At 33.0% G+C, this 17,164-nt stretch overlaps 3 long non-coding RNA genes across 3 annotated transcripts in view; 2 read left to right on the forward strand and 1 right to left on the reverse strand.

Annotated features, from left to right (window-relative positions):
• The first annotated feature begins 192 nt into the window (after window positions 1–192).
• Window positions 193–5,525, forward strand: LOC141351563 (uncharacterized). Its single transcript, XR_012359864.1, has 4 exons — window positions 193–361; window positions 3,288–3,859; window positions 4,170–4,258; window positions 4,342–5,525. It is a non-coding gene; the product is annotated as an uncharacterized lncRNA (long non-coding RNA).
• A 5,893-nt stretch (window positions 5,526–11,418) lies between these two features.
• LOC129454836 (uncharacterized) lies at window positions 11,419–14,543 on the forward strand. The gene is made up of 3 exons (XR_012359867.1): window positions 11,419–11,998; window positions 13,587–13,703; window positions 14,358–14,543. It is a non-coding gene; the product is annotated as an uncharacterized lncRNA (long non-coding RNA).
• A 253-nt stretch (window positions 14,544–14,796) lies between these two features.
• LOC129454846 (uncharacterized) overlaps window positions 14,797–17,164 on the reverse strand; it is a 146,103-nt gene continuing 143,735 nt past the window's right edge. The window contains exon 9 of the long non-coding RNA XR_012359863.1: window positions 14,797–15,717. This is a non-coding gene — a long non-coding RNA (uncharacterized lncRNA). The remainder of the gene's footprint in view (window positions 15,718–17,164) is intronic.

Raw genomic sequence — 17,164 nt, forward strand, 5'->3', positions numbered from 1 at the left:
AAATCTCACGCTCAAAAAAGAAATCTCACGCTTAAATAGACATTCTTCTCTGCTGTATTTTTTTTCACTCATGCGCATGGCCATAACCACCACTGAGGTCTTCGTCTTTTTTAATCTCAACGCTTCTTTCGGCGCCGCGCAGACCGATCTGCATGTGACGTCTTAGCACCGCGAGACCGATTCAACGGTAAGTGATTCAGTATGCTTTTAAATCGATCTCGCGGTAGTGTGATGTCACAAGCCACCAGGTCTGCGCTGCGCCCAAATTGATTCCCAGAGGACGAATCAAATCACCGACAGAGGTGCAACTCAAATGAGGACAGCTGCGTGATTTCTCAGAAAGTGGAAGTGCAAGAAAGATGTAAGTAATCAAACGCTGACTATTATACAGCAGTATAATTATTAGATTCACAGCCTTGAACCTGTAAATCCGACGCATCGTGCAAGGCACGACAACGCTTCATCCACCGCTAGCGCGCGTGCACAGAGTTCAAATAAACCCATGTTTGTCTTTTGGCTTAAACGAACAAATTCACATAACATTTGTGAATGTAACTTAGCTGTCTTAGTGAGTATCATGGTAAACAACTGATTATGTCTTAACCGAATGTAAACATTTTATTGCATTCTGTCTAAAGCCTGCCTGTTGAAGTCATTCAACCCTGCAGAAAAAAAACCGCATACCAGCAATACCAGAATATGTTGTGTTTTGGTGCTGGTTTTCTAGTGAACACCAGCATCAAACCAGCTAAACCAACATCAAACCAGCATTAGCACCAGCTAAACCAGCATTAGGACCAGCATCCCATGTCAGAAAGACCAGCATATGTTGTGTTTTGGGGCTGGTATGCTGGTGACCACCAGCTAAACCAGCATAGACCAGCATAATTTCCATGCTGGTTTGATGCTGTTTTTTTCAGCAGGGAAGTTAAACAAAAGAAGAGAAAATCACTCACTGGTCTTGACTGTAACTTTGTAAAAAAGGATTAATCCATATTTACTTTAAATATAAAATAACTTATGATTTAATATAAATTATTAAATAAATTACTTTTTTTTCAAAAATCCTTAGTGTTGAGCTTTTCTATTGAAGTAAGTTTAAGGTTTATTATGGAATTTAGATTTCCTGAACAACTTTTACTAAAATAACTAATTAATTAACAGACAGTAAATCAAATGAAATGTGAGAAGTTTAAAATACAGCCTTGCATTATATCTTACAGCAGGTAAGCTCAAAGATGATTTGTTACACCTGACCTAGATAACAAACATGTGAATATAGCCAAAGCAAATTCTTATGACAGACAGTAGGGTTATGGACCATTCTAAGTAAATTCCTGAATATAAGCACCATGCATTGTTTTATTCACCGTGTTTTATGCAAAAAAAAAAAAGAATTAACCTCATCTGTGTATTAACCTCAGTTTACTAGCACAACCTATTGAATAAGATCACGAGTTGATAATAAAGTAGAATAAATGCAATGCCATGTAGTCCTCACTCAAGCATTAACCTCATAGATTATGACCTTAGTTAATCAACCATACTTTATTCAGGGGAGCTTGATGAACTTTCAGCTCTCTTTCAGCAATGCCCTGATCATAACAATCACATAATAAACCAAATATAGTCAAAGAAACAGTGAACAAAAAGAAACTTATCAAAACAAAAACATCAAACATTTGGAAATGAATGTAGTCGATATTTAGATGGTAAGAGGCTTGTGGTGGCTAGTGATGGGAGAAATGAAGCTTTTCGAAGCAGTTCGAAACACCACACACGCTGGCGACCCCTGCTGGTCAAAATAGTGTAAAGCAGATATGGCCAAACATTTTACACTTTTTTTTTTACAAAATAATAGCAAGATTTTTATTAAAATATGTTAAAAAAATTATTTAACTTAATTAAGACATAGTTAAAAGTGTATTATGTGTTTTTAGTTTTATTTAGGGCAAACAAATCATTAAAACTAACTACCCTTTTAATTATGCACATTTTTGTCATTAAATCTGTCTATAAACAATAAATAGACAAAATGGCAGCGTTATTAGTCAGAAGGATAAATGTTTTATGAACTTTTATAATAAAACTGACCCGAGGTCACCGAAACATATTAGACACTGGTCATGTGATCAACTCCCCCTAGTGGTGAACCATCGGATTTTCGAAACAGTTATGACGTAATGAAGCCTCGTTTGCTAAAATCACGTGACTTTGGCCAGTTTGAAACACGTTCCGAACCACTGATTCGAAACAAAAGATTCGTAAATGTTTCGAAGCCTCATGAAGCAGTGCTTCGAAAACTACCATCACTAGTGGTGGCGGCAGCCAAAATTTCCAGTAGGCCGCTGCATACGCATGTTTGGGGAGAAATCTCACTCCAGACAAATCACCAAAGTTGGCAACCCTGATGTTAGCTTTGCTAGCATACTATCTTAGTACACCATCAAAACAGGAGAACTGGTGGGATTAAAACGGGTATTGACAGATGACAAGTGATTATATACACGTTAATGGGGCAATTATGCTCTTTTATTGTAAAACAACAGGAAACATGAATAAAAAAATGAATGAATAAAACCATCACAATAAATGAAAGCGTATAGAAGTGAATACCATATGAAACAAAACTTTATTCAAATGTATTTATTTAAGAAACTATCACATATTTACTGCCATCTCAACACAGCTGTGACAATTCTGCAACTTTAATTTCATAAATCAGCTGAGCACTTTGTAGTATATCTTGGGTCTGTGCGTGAAGTCAGGGTGCTGGAACCATAGATATGTATAAAGGCTAGATGTCTCGCCCGCGCTGCTGGCCAACTGAGTGGAACGTCCATATTTGGCGGCCATCCAAATCCATTTACACACCCACCAAACAAGAGAAAACGCATCTAAAACCTGGGGCACGTTCAAGCTCACACACGTTTTGCTACGTTTTTGGGTTGAACGACATGTTTTCTGGAAACGGTGTGCAACGGCGTGCAACAGGCTCCAGATGCGTTTTCTCTTGTTTGTAACCAAACCGTTTGTGTACCCCATTCACTTCCATAATATTATTTTTTCCTACTATGGAAGTCAGTGGGGTCCACGAATGGTTTGGTTACAAACATTCCTCAAAATGTCTTCCTTTGTATTCATCAGAACAAAGACATTTATACGGGTTTGAGAGTCAGTAAACGATGACATAATTTTCTCTTTTGGGTGAACTATCCCTTTAACACACATGAATGCTGATCTGTGATTGATGTGTGTTTTCTCTCTCACTCCGATGTGTGTTTTAGGTACGTCACATCTGCGACGTGTACAATTGGTACACCATGGCGACAGAGGTGGTTTCCTGTGGACCGTGCCTTAAGGCTGCCAGGGGTTGAAGGAGTGGTCCCATGGGTCGGTGGCGAGGCTCATCGGGCCAGGTTTCCGGTTGTGTAAAACTAATCTTTTTTGTTTAAATGTAGCTTAAATAAATTGATTGCAACTACTTACCTTAAAAAAATGATTAAATTCAGTGAATCATTTTTTTCAGTGTGATTCGCCTCCTGGGTGACCGCACAGAGGGGAACACCATGATTAAGGTGTGGCGACAGGTGCAGGAGAACCATATGGAGGACTGCTATCAGAGGAAGGACCTCTACACCACGCACCTCATGGCCTTGGTGAAACCCGGAGGCATTGTCTGTCTTTGCGTTGGGCCATGGGGAGTTCCAGGCGGCACCTCTTCCCAGAGAGCTACCCTGCGCGCGGCTTCTGCAGCACGCCTTCCTCCTGGCTGAGGAGGAAAATGTTCAGGATTACCGGAGCCAGATACTGTCCATGTTCGGCACAGTCCTGAAAACAGACTCCACAAAGAAGGCAAGTGTGTTGACATACAAGCATAAAAAAGTAATATACTTTAGTGTATTAGAAATATGATTGAAGTACATGAAGTAAAAAACAAGTATCCTTCTACTAGTTATGCTTTATTTAAAGAGTATTTAATATGTACTTTTTAAAAGCATACTTCCAAAAATATGTAATTAAGTTCAACTTTGAGTCCAAAACGTCCAAAAAATATATTTTTAGGTGAATTTCCATTAGAATGGCAATAAAATGCAATTGTACTGTGTAGTTAAAAATGACACCAAACACTTTAATTAATTAATTGATGTATTTATTTATACAGACAGGCAATCATTCATCGCCTATATGAAATGCAGGCATTATCCTGGCAGAAGGCTGAGGTGGTGTTCCTCTGTGGTCCTTCTTATCACTGTAGGTATGCTTGTAATTTGTATTTGCAACATTTTTTATTTTTTATTACACAATATTTTTGACAATGGCATTCACCTTTTATTTTAGTGAAGTCGAGGAATTTGACAGAGAGCAGTTTCCAAAAGACTGAAAAAAGAAGCAAAATCACCTACCAGGAAGTTATTATTTTACCTTATACATTTACATTATTTTACATTTATTCATTGAGCAGACGCTTTTATCCAAGTGACTTATAAATGAGGAGTTCTTTTTAATGCAATTGAAGATAAAAAGTAAAGTCACTAACACATTTTTTTTCTTTTTTCTTTGCTTTCTCCTGTTTACAGCAAGATGATGTTTAGGTGATTGTTCAATAAAGTACAAAATTGTTTATTATTGGTGTTTTGTCTATTCTTATTTAAGTTTTGCTTCGCATTAAAAAAATATATATAAAAAAAGAACTGAAAGAAAATTTGGAATTTACATTTAAAAAAAACATTGTAGCAATATAATATCACATAATATATAATAATATTATAATATCACATAATAATAAAAGTTCAATCAAATATTTATTTGGATAACTTTAAATAAAACGAGATCGTAATATTGCATCCTATTGTTTTCAATGCCATTTGGATAAGGGTGTTATACGATCTTCCAAACAGCAGGGGCGCTGTCTCGAAAAACGAGGGGTCTGAGAAAGGGGGTGTCTGGAAGGAGGTCTGCAGCTGCAAGAGACTACTCGGGCTGACTGTCACCTTTTTTTTAAAAATGCTGATAGAGAAAGAGTGAACTGTAAACACAGTTACAAGTAAAAGCATGAGGGCAATTATTTGTATGTTTTTTTATTTATAATATGAATACTCTAATCAGTAAAATAATTCCAACTGTATTTAGAAACTCCTGTTTTTTTTTATTATAAAACAGTGATCAAATATTGAATCATCCTTAAATATAATGAATAAATAAACTCCACCGAAGCTTCACACGCCAGGCGCAGTTTTACAAAACGACCGCCTGAGGGCGCTTTGGAGGCGCTTGTTGGTTGCTATTATTCAAACCTCCGCGGAAGTACTGTTTTATAAGTATCAGATTTGCAGATAATTTGTTTAATCAACGTGTGCTCATATTATGGTAGCACGGGCTGTTATATGTTGTAATCGATAAGATATATTAACTTTTTATGTTTTTTTTTCAGTAGTAGATGAAAAATGTTCCGATTGGTCAATGCACTGTTTGTCCCGCCTCTCCTCCATTGTGATTGGACAAAAGCGATTTACAGAGCGGCACTTTTGATAAATACACATTATTACCAGAATAACGATTGTTTTACAAAGCATATTAAAAATTAACGTTTTAAAATTTATAAGAACCTAAATTTATATATATATATATATATATATATATATATATATATATATATATATATATTCTATGTAGAGTATTATTTTTTTATTTATAAAAATCATTTTAGCCAATGGGGGCCTGCTCTACTGCAAGCTCCGCCTATACCATTCAGTGTGGTTTTGCATTTACAGTATACAGTATAAAAGACACTGTAATCTGTTAATCATTTGTGATGCTGGCAAAATGAGTTGGAATAAGCAAGTTTACATTTTTTTGTTCTTTAGATTTTGAAATTCTCTATTTAAAAAATCACAGGGGTAAGTTAAATTTAGGTAATTTTTTTCATTTCCAAAACACAACAAAATTCAATGCCTAATTTAAAATACAAGTAAAAACGAAACGGAAAATGTATATACAGTGAACAGTACATTAGCCCATTAATTTCTATAATCTTTTGAGGATAAATAAACTCCACTCTAGCTATACACGGAAGGCGCTGTTCTAAAAATGACCGCTTGAGGGCGCTTTGGAGGCGCTTATGTGCGTTGGTTGCTATTATTCAAACCTCCGCGGAAGTACTGTTTTATAAGTATCAGATTTTGCAGATAATTTGTTTAATCAAAGCGTACTCATATTGTGGTAGCACGGGATGTTATATATTGTAATCGACAAGATATATTAACTTTTGTGTTTTTTTCAGTAGTAGAGGAAGGATGTTCCGATTGGTCGATGCACTGTTTGTCCCGCCTCTCCTCCATTGTGATTGGACGGCTGGATAAAAGCGATTTACAGAGCGGCACTTTTAATAAATACACATATTATTACCAGAATAACAATTGTTTTACAAAGCATATTTAAAGGTAACGTGTTAAAATGTATAAGAACCTAAATTAATATGTATATTTTATGTAGAATATAATTTATTTTATAATAATCCTTTTAGCCTGGTCCACCGCAAGCTCCACCTATGCATGCATTGAGCTGCAAGTATTACAAAGTCGTCATTTATCTCTCTGATAAATGTTGCTGATTTTACTTAAAAAGGATCTTTCTGAATACAACAAAAAGTTAATCTGTGAAAAATAATTCATTGCACTTCAGTAATGACTATAATGACAGTCTCGATCTTATATTAAGGATCTTTGCACGTCTCTCTGTTGTGCATTTAAATCATGAATATTTAATAAAAGGCGGTCTTTACTCTGATTTTATACCAAGCTTAAAGGCGGAGTCCACGATGTTTGAAAAACGCGTTGGGAAAGGAGACGGGCCGACTACCAAAACACACTTATAGCCAATCAAATCAAATCAAATGCCCGGTTGCGTATGTGTGGGGCGGGTCTATCAACAGAAGGTCCAGATTCTATTGGGGTAAGGGCGTGTTTGTTTAGGTGATTTCAAATATCAACATTGGCTTTCAAACATCATGGACTCCGCCTTTAAGTGTGGTTGTGCATTTACAGTATATACAGTATAAAATTCACTGTAATCTGTTAATCATTTGTGACCCATGCTGGAAAATGAGTTGGAATAAGCAAATTTAAAGTTTTGTAATTTAGATTTTGAAATTCTCCATTTAAAAAATCACAAGGTTACTTAATTTTAGGACATTTACTTCACTTCTAAAACACAGCACAATTCAATGCCTAATTCAAAATACAAGTAAAAACGAAACGGAAAATATATATACAGTGAACAGTACATTAGCCCATTCATTTCTATAATCTTTTGAGGATAACTCCACCGAAGCTTCACACGCCAAGCGCAGTTCTAAAAAATGACCGCTTGAGGGCGCTTTGGATGCGCTTATGTGCGTTGGTTGCTATTATTCAAATCTCCGCGGAAGTACTGTTTTATAAGTATCAGATTTGCAGATTTGTTTAATCAAAGCGTACTCATATTCTGGTAGAACGGGATGTTATATATTGTAATCGACAAGATATATGAACTTTTATGGTTTTTTAGTAGTAGAAGAAGGATGTTTCGATTGGTCGATGCACTGTTTGTCCCGCCTCTCCTCCATTGTGATTGGACGGTTGGATGAAAGCGACTTCACCGAATGCCACTTTTTGATAAATACACATTATTTGCAGAATAACGATTGTTTTACAAAGCATCTTAAAAAGTAACGTTTTGAAATGTATAACAACCTAAATTAATATGTATATTTGTTGTGGAATATAATTTATTTTATAAAAAATCCTTTTAGCCAATGAGGGGCCTCACAAGCTCCGTTTATGCCTGCATTGAGCTGCAAGTATTAGGCCTTGCAATGTGTGTAACGAAAGCTACTTATTTTAAAGTCAAAATATTTAAAGTTTATAGTATAAACTATTGTTTAAAGGTGCAGTGTGTAATTTTTAGAAGGATCGTTTGACAGAAATCCAAAATAATATATAAAACTATATTATCAGGGGTGTATAAAGACCTTTCATAATGAACCGTTATGTGTTTATTACCTTAGAATGAGACTTTTTTTATCTACATACACCGAGGGTCCCCTTACATGGAAGTCCCCATTTTGGTCCGCCATGTTTCTACAGAAGCCCTTAACGGACAAACTTTTTTACTAAGTTGTCTCCGATGATGACATGTTTTTCCGGTGGTGGCTACAGCAGCTTCTCTATGTGTTTCAAAAGTGAGGGGTCAGCAGTGGACTGAGCCGTTGGTTGCAATTCACAACGTCACCACTAGATGCCGCTAAAATTTACACACTGCACCTTTAACATATTTTATACTTAAGTATATAACTCAAAAATACCCCGATGAAAATGAACCATGCTTTTACTATAGTAAAAGTGTAGTAACCATGTTTCTTTGGTTGGACTAATAAAGTTAACATGTGTAGGGATTACTTTGACCCTTTTTTCTGACGGTAATGAAATGAACTATTGTAAAGAAACTGTGAATATCAGCGAGTCTCTTTGATTTTAGACACCAGGAAATCCTAAAGTTAAACATTGAGTTGTACTGCAGTTATTCAAAGATAACAGTTTTTAATCCTTCTTATGTAAACACCATAAAATCATTTCTTTTCTGAGATCTGAGATCACTAGATGTAATGCAGTGCAGACATAACAACAATCCATATAAACAAATATGTATCTTAAAACTTAAAGAAACTTAATATGAATGTATTTTTTAGTTTTTAGATCTTTGTTGTTATAATCTAGTGTCTGTCACCATATTCCTGGAGAAATGTTTCATTTCACTTTGTACTGTATTACTATATTGTTAAAATGACAATAAAAGCTACTTAACTCGACTTTAACTGATCATCCAGTTCATCAGTGGATCAGACTGTAAATTAAAAGATAAATCAACTTAAAAAATTGCTTCATTTGGTAACGCCTAAAAGTTTTTTTTACTTAAATGTTCTCACAACTTAAAAAATAAAAACATTTAAGTTGAACATTTTAAAATATTTCAGGTGTTACCAATTGAAGCATTTTTTTCAAAGTTTTTTCACCTTAAATTTTTTTCTTTTTAAAACTGATTTTTTTTTAGGTGTTACCAATGAATAGAGCAACTTTCCCTTTTTACAGTGCAGGTGATACACACAGTCACTTCTAGTATCAGATATATTGAACGGATCTCACATCTCTTCAACTGTGAAACGTTTTTGGCATTTTTTGTAATCACTAAAGATTAATCAAATTTGCTTAACATGTCATTCCAACTTACTATTTTACATTTTTACTTCATTTTATTATCAAATTAAGCAGATTTTTTACTGCATTTTATTATCAAATTAAGCAGATTTTTTACTGCATTTTATTATCAAATTAATCTGATTTTTTTACTGCATTTTATTATCAAATTAATCTGATTTTTTTACGGCATTTTATTATCAAATTAAGTTGAATTTATTTATTTAATAGCAATTTTAACTTCCAGCTGAGAGCACTGGACCGTTTTTCTTTATTATTTAGTGTTGCTTACTAATTAATACTAATGTGTGTGTGTCTCCTTTGTTTACTTTCTTTACTTTGAGTCACGGGTTGTAACAATAGCATTATTAGTTAAAACTAGTTAAAATTCAGAATACCGGTAGTTAATTAAAATGACTTGTGAAGCTAACATGATCAAAACAATTTTTAAAGTGGTTTTTTTGTATTTTTATATCCTGCTTTTGGTTTATTTTTATATTTTCAATACATTTAATATATGAATATATTTTTAACATTAGTAATATTTTAAATACATTTTAATTTAAACATTTAATTATAAGAAGTAATATTATACAATCTTAATCTCATGACTCTTGGTGAAGAGGTTGTGTTAACCACAGCTAACTGATCAACATGACTGATATTTCATATCTGATCACACGTGTAGGTCACAGAAGAGTCAGAACCACTAAGAAAACAACACGGATATTAAAACAAGCAGAGTAAAAAACATGAACCGAAGACAACACTTTGTTGTATTTAAAGCTTCACCTCATTTGCTGACATACAAGACTCTAGTAAGAAAAGTGTAGTTTTGAGAAGAGAGGTAGTTTTGGTTTTGTTAGTTAGTTAATGTTTTGTAAACATAATATCTTTAAATGTATATATTTATATATTTGCTTACTCTGTTCTGGATCTGCTGGTGGTTTTGTATCATTGTGTTGCTGAATGTCACACAGTCCAAATTTATCAACATCTAGCAAATAATAAATGCATACAGTAAACAAACATATCTGCACAGACACAATGTAAAGACCCCGTGGTCTCAGTAATAAATAAAAGTGTTGTGACTCTTAGCTAAGTCTATGCTGTTTCAGTACTGTTATACAAAAATCTATTAAATGAGAATATTAAATACAAAATACATCATTAAACAAACAATCAGCCATTTATTTTATAAACATCCCAACTTTGCAAATAATAAACAGCTATAATTCAGATGATTAAAGATGTAATACGAGATACTTACAGAGTAAACTGAGAGCACAGATGACACCCAAAAACAAGAGAAACACTATCAGAACAATATCAGAAAAACTTTACTTCATTTAACAGATCTGACTTCACTTTCATCAAAGTCTTTATCTGTCAATATCAAACATAATCATTCAATTTCAGCACAATTCAATGCTATGACATTAAATACAAATAAACATCCATCAATAATAATCCTTTGTAGACTAATCACAATAAAAACTCACTATAAGCATCTTGAATAAATGCGACTAGAAACTTGTATTCAATGATCACATACTTGGGTCATTTTTAACCATGATTTTAAACTTAGCTTAAATTTAGCAAGAGTTGGTAATTGTCTAATATTATTTATTAGGCAATTTAAGTTATCGACCGCTCTTATAGATGTAAACATGTAAAACTAAATAAAGAAGATACCTCATGCCGACTGTACAGTCTGTTATATTGCCTATGCTTTCTTATTCGCTCTGCAAGGGTTTACAAGTCTTTTTGTCTTTTTTCTGTATGTTTTACATTTCAAAACATTTAGTACCACTGTTTTCAACTTAAAAACACACATATACATAATATAAGTTTAGCGTATTATGAATATTTCCTAATTAAAGCTCCTTGTGAAAGTTTTAATAAATGTCATTTAAATAAACAAATATTCAAATATAATATTACTGAATAATGTCCACCCCTAAACCTGAATTGGTTTTACAGTAGGAAAATGTTTTAACAAATACAGTATTATACAGTATTGCTCTGCTTGTTATTGGTGGAATCCATTTAACATTTAATGAATGAGAACTATTATGAACCCTTTATAAGATTAACACATTTATTTAAACAACAGGAGTTACAAAAAACGTCATGTAAATGAATGACATGAGTAATTAATGACAAATGGTACATTATAGAGTAAACTAATCCTTTAAATGAAAGTTAAGTTGTAAATGACCCTTCCATTGTAGAGTATATGCTCATAAAAAAATGTTTAAAAATACAATTCACCAGTGTTTTTTTGTAATGCTTTCACTTGAGAGTTTATGTTTAGTGCACAAAATATATAAATGAAGGCAGCAGCAACAACAGAAGCCCACATTTAACCACAAACACAAACTATATACCAACAGATTCATACCTGCAGGTGTTTAAAACCTAAAAAATAAATGTTGATCCAAAAGCACTTTTATCTACAGTAGAAATTATTATTTATCTTTTTATTGACTCAAATCAATAATTATGACTAATATCCACGTGACTATTAGATTTTTTCAGTAGCTTATGGTTTCAACATTCAGTGGTTTTGGTCTCGTGTGCTGAGATGAATGCAATAATATTGTTCTAATCATTTTTGAGTGTCATTACTTCCTGTAACATTTACTTATACCGGCTTCCTTCCAGTACAGAGTTTTCTGCAGCTATTGTTTGATAAATGGCAGCAATTTATGAAAATCCTGTTTTCATACGTTCTTTAAACAACACATGCTCTCATCTAACAGGTAAGAATAAATAAATGTGTTAATCTCTAAGTATCTGCTTTAATTCAAATAATAAAGTTCATAATAGTTCTAATTTATTAAATGTTAAACGGACTCCACCAACAACGAGCAATTACTGTATAATACTGTACTGTATAAATGTCTTTGTTAAAACATTTTCCTGTAAAACCAATTCAGGTTTAGAGATTGACATTTTTCAGGAAAATTATATTTTAATATTTCAGCTCATAAAAAACGAATATTCATATATTTGTTTATTTAAATGACGTTTATTAAAACTTTTCTGACCTTATGTTTTTTTCACAATTTCACAAGAGGCTTTAATTAGGAAATATTCATAACACGCTAAACTTATGTATATGATATGTGTGTTTTAAAGTTGAAAAAGGTAAAACATACAGAAAAACGGCTTTTGAAAGCACGCATGCGAATAAGAAAGCATAGGCAACATACAAAAGAGGGATTATTATTTAGTTTTACAGTTTTTGTTAAGAGAAACAATCATATTTGCCAGCTCTGGTTAAAGTCTGTTCTTCATTCAGTTAACAATGATGCTGATTGCGACACACTATGTTAACAACAATAGCCAGATCTAACAAGAATATCTGAACATTATTTTACAAATAACATAAGCTGACTTAATATCTTATTGCTGACTGTGCAAAGTTAAGAGCTTAATTTAACTACACCTCACAACAACCCGGCGGTGTTAAAGTAGTCTGTGTCAGTATTAGTCAGTATTATTAATATAACTAAGTCCTGGATTAATCTAAACTCTGTCTGGTAAACCGTCCCTTTATGTCCAGAATGATGATAAACTACAAATTGTGCCTCATTGTACAACACAGTCACAAGCGAAGAGATACCATCAATGCTTCATAATTGAAAAGTAAAATGTTCTTACTTTTTTATGCTTCATAATTGTTGTTTAAATGTACAAAATTGTTAATAATCTCACACATTCACTGAAAAAAAATGATTCATTGAATTTAATCAATTTTTTTAAGGTAAGTGAATGCAATCAATTTATTTAAGCTACATTTAAACAAAAAAGATTAGTAAAGCAAAGTAAAATATAAAACTTTTGTGTAAATGTAGCTTAAATAAATTGATTGCAACCACTTACCTTAAAAAAATTGATTAAATTCAATGAATCATTTTTTTCAGTGTTCATGCTTAAAATAATGTATGATGTGAATGCAAGAAAAACAAGAACTTAATCAAGAGGTGAAGTAAAATTTTGAGTTACCATCTTTGGTTGCTCAGCGAGCTGTCGATAACTTAAATCGCCAAACAAATAATATTAGACAATCTCCAACTCTTGCTTAATTAAGCTAAGTTTAAAATCATGGTTAAAAATGACCCAAGTGTGTGATCATTGAATAAAAGTTACATGGTCTGATGATCTTATTTTGGATGCAATCGTGTTTTATAACATTTATTCAAGATGCTTGTAGTGAGTTTTTATTGTGATTAGTATATAAAAGATTATTATTGATGGATGTTTGTTTATTTATGTACTTATTTGTATTAAATGTCATAGCATTAAATTGTGCTGAAATTGAATCTTTCAATTTGATAATGACAGATAAGGACTCAGATGAAAGTGAAGTCAGATCTGTTAAATGGATTAAAGTTCTTCTGATAGTTGTTGGTGTTTTTCTTGTTTTTGCTCTGGGTGTCATCTGTGTTCTCAGTTTACTCTGTGAGTATCTCATATTACATCTTTTAACAATCTGAATTATAGCAGTTTATTATTTGCAAAGTTGTCATGTCGTCTAAAAACATCACTAATTACTTGTTTAAAGGGATAGTTCACCCCAAAATGAAAATGTTGTCATTGTTTACCCACCATCATGCTGTTTTAAACCTGCATGAATATTCTGTTGAAAACAAAAGAAGATATTTTAATAAATAATGGAAAGCACACAGTTGATGGTACCCATTAACTTTTGTAGTACACTAAAAAATTATTCATTCAATTTACTAAATTTTTAAGGTACGTGATTGCAATCAATTTATTTAAACTACATTTCAACAAAAAATAAAAAACACTTTTGTTTAAATTTAGCTTAAATAAATTGATTGCAACCACTTACATTAAAAAAGTGTAGTAAATTAAATTGAATCATTTTTTCAGTGTAGTTGTTTCTACTACTATGTCAATGGGTATCAATGAATATCTTCTTTTGGGTGAACTTTAATTATGTGTTTTGTATTTAATAATCTCACTTATTTAAAAAAATCACAATTTTGTATAATAGTACTAAGAATTTGTCTACTAAAAATTTGTTTCCAATATCATTGGTGTCTGTGCAGATATGCATGTTTATTAATGTATGCATTTATTATTTATTAGATGTTGGTATATTCAGAGTCAGACTGTGTGACTTTCAGCAACACAATGATACAAAACCACCAACACATCCAGAGCAGAGCAAGCAAAAAACTTCACAAAAAAATTTAAAGTTGTTAACTAAACATTGACTAACTAACAAAACAAAAAGTAGCTTCTTCCCAAAACTACATTTTTCTTGCTAGAATCGTGTACATCAACCAATGAGATGAAGCTTTTAGGCAAATACAACAAAGTTAAAGACTGTCTGTACTCTTGTAATGGTGAGTAATTCAACATTCAAATGCTTTCTTTAGTCAATGTTTTGTATTTGCTATTTTTGTTCAGATGTGGTTTTGCCTGTATAATGCTTTAGGTGAGATCCGGCATGAAAGCCGTTCTTAAAGAAACACAATATACTCATACACTCACAATAAATGGTACAAGTACGGTATTCTAATGAGGTACTAATGCACTCTTTTAGGAACAAATGTCTAATTTTTAAAATGGTACCAACTCAGTTGTTGTTCTTCACTTTAAGAGTATACAATATGTGTAATAAATAAGAAGCATTATAAACCAGACAGTTTTAGACCTTAATGCAGATTGGTTAGTAGCTGTGGTTAATTCATGATAATGCACATCCCACAGTATCTTTTCTTTAAGCTACTATTAATTTTACTGCACTGCCAAATCTAGTTTTGATAGTTTTGTTCATAATGTTGTGCTTCAGATTTCAGTGCTTCATCTTGTAAGCTTTGTGAAGAGGGCTGGACACCACACGGTGGAAAGTGTTATTTCTTCTCTTCTGAAAAGATGACTTGGTTTGAGGCTTATAATTTATGTGATACATTGACCGCTCATCTGGTCACCATCAACAGCAAAGCTTTACAGGTGAGTATGATAAAATCTTTTGCATTTACTTACACAAAGCATAAAAGACTCATTTTGTTTGAATAACCGCAATACAACTCAATGTTCAACTTTAGGATTTCTTGGTGTCTAAAATTAAAGTGACTCACTGGATCGGTCTTAATGATCTGGAGACTGAAGGTCGATGGGTTTGGGTGAATGATCAAACTCTTGAAGAGACCGGAGTACAGTAAGAGTTCACATATGAGATCTTTTGTAGATTAATCTGATATGTGTGACTGAGAAATATGTCACAAAATACAGTAAAATAAAAAATGCAAAACCATTTAAATAACTTTATAATTATTTCAAAAATAAATATATATTTTTTATAAAGGTTCTGGTTCAAGTGGGAACCTGATAACTGGAAGGTGATGGATCCATTCGGAGAAAACTGTGCCAGTCTGGGTGACAGAAACGGCAATCTACACACTTGGTTTGATGGTTCTTGCAAAGAGCCAAAGAGGTTTATCTGTGAAAAGAAATATTAATTTACATCCAGATATGATAAAAAAGAGGTCTGTTTTATCTTTATTACACAAACATCATGCAGATACAATATTAAAAGACTGCAATGCTTTTACCTTAATAACATAAAGACAAAAGACGCAGATCAATGCATGTGTTAAATTTTGTATGTTCTCGGTTCAATTGTGAGTAAAATCTTAAACATGTCATGGTCCTGTCATCCTTGTAAGTGTATTCTCTAGTTATCTGTGACAACGAGATCTTCAGATCCTGACTTTCTGTTCTTGTATGGACTGATTTCACACAGCCGCCATTTGGAAATTGAAGGAAAAAAACGAGAAATGTTGACTCCTTTGAATAATTTAATGCTAATTTAATATCAACGATATTGACAGGTTATATTTAATATAATCTATAATCCGATTCATGGTTTTACATTTTCTTTGGTGTGTAAGTATGTGTAAGTACATGTTAACAATATGCAAAGTTACAAATCCCAAAGTATACGATGACGCGCGTTATCGTCTCCAATGTAAATCTCTTTTCTTGGGATTGTGTTTGCTTCTTAAACAACAGAGAGTACAAAAACATTTTATGACTACTCTAAATACAGCTATAAAAACAAATAAAAAATAAAAAGAGACCCCATAACACACACGGTTTCTGTATATCAGATGTTAATCTGGAGTAGAGTAGTATTACATCCTTTATATCTCCGAAGAGTCTTTAGTTTTATCAGATTTAGCGATTCTTTCCGATAAAGTACAAAATAAATTGTAAGGAGTTAGGAGCTGCGGGAGGAGCGAGTCACGAGTCATGCAACACTTACATACAACACACACTTACGTGCCTATTTCCAGCATAACACAGAAGTCTTACTAACCGCATGCAACTCATGACCCAGTTGGGACTTTTTAATGAAATCCAGCGTTAAACAACAAAAAACACACGCCAAACTACGCTGCTACCCCAGATAAACAAACTGTATCCATTGTTTCCATAATGCTGGCTTCTCCTTACATCCAAAAACACACTTCTTCTTTCGTGTCTTTATTGAGTCTTGATATAAAACAAAGCTTGTGACATCCTCAGTTCTCACTTTCTCGCTGACTGACGTGTGGGCGTGCTTTTCCGGCGGAATTGCCCATAAGAAAAAGTAATATGTATTATCCCTGATATGTCAGCTGGACCCGTATTAAAAACAAAAACTTTCTGATACTACCCTGGCAAAGTACATTTGGCACAGAAATACATGGTAAAAACATGTTCAACTGCTTTTTTGACATATAGCATGAGGAAACAAACTCTTTAACTGTGTTAATAAGTCAGAATGCATGAAATACCCCTTTTAAGAAACTGCTGACTGTCAATCTCAGGAAGTCAAAGAAGGTTTTGCAAGATTTGCCATTTCTGCAAAATGTATGATGCATTTCTGAATCTCTTTTTTTTGT

Source organism: Misgurnus anguillicaudatus, chromosome 20 (genome assembly GCF_027580225.2).
Source record: "Misgurnus anguillicaudatus chromosome 20, ASM2758022v2, whole genome shotgun sequence".
NCBI classification, from domain to species: Eukaryota; Metazoa; Chordata; class Actinopteri; order Cypriniformes; family Cobitidae; genus Misgurnus; species Misgurnus anguillicaudatus.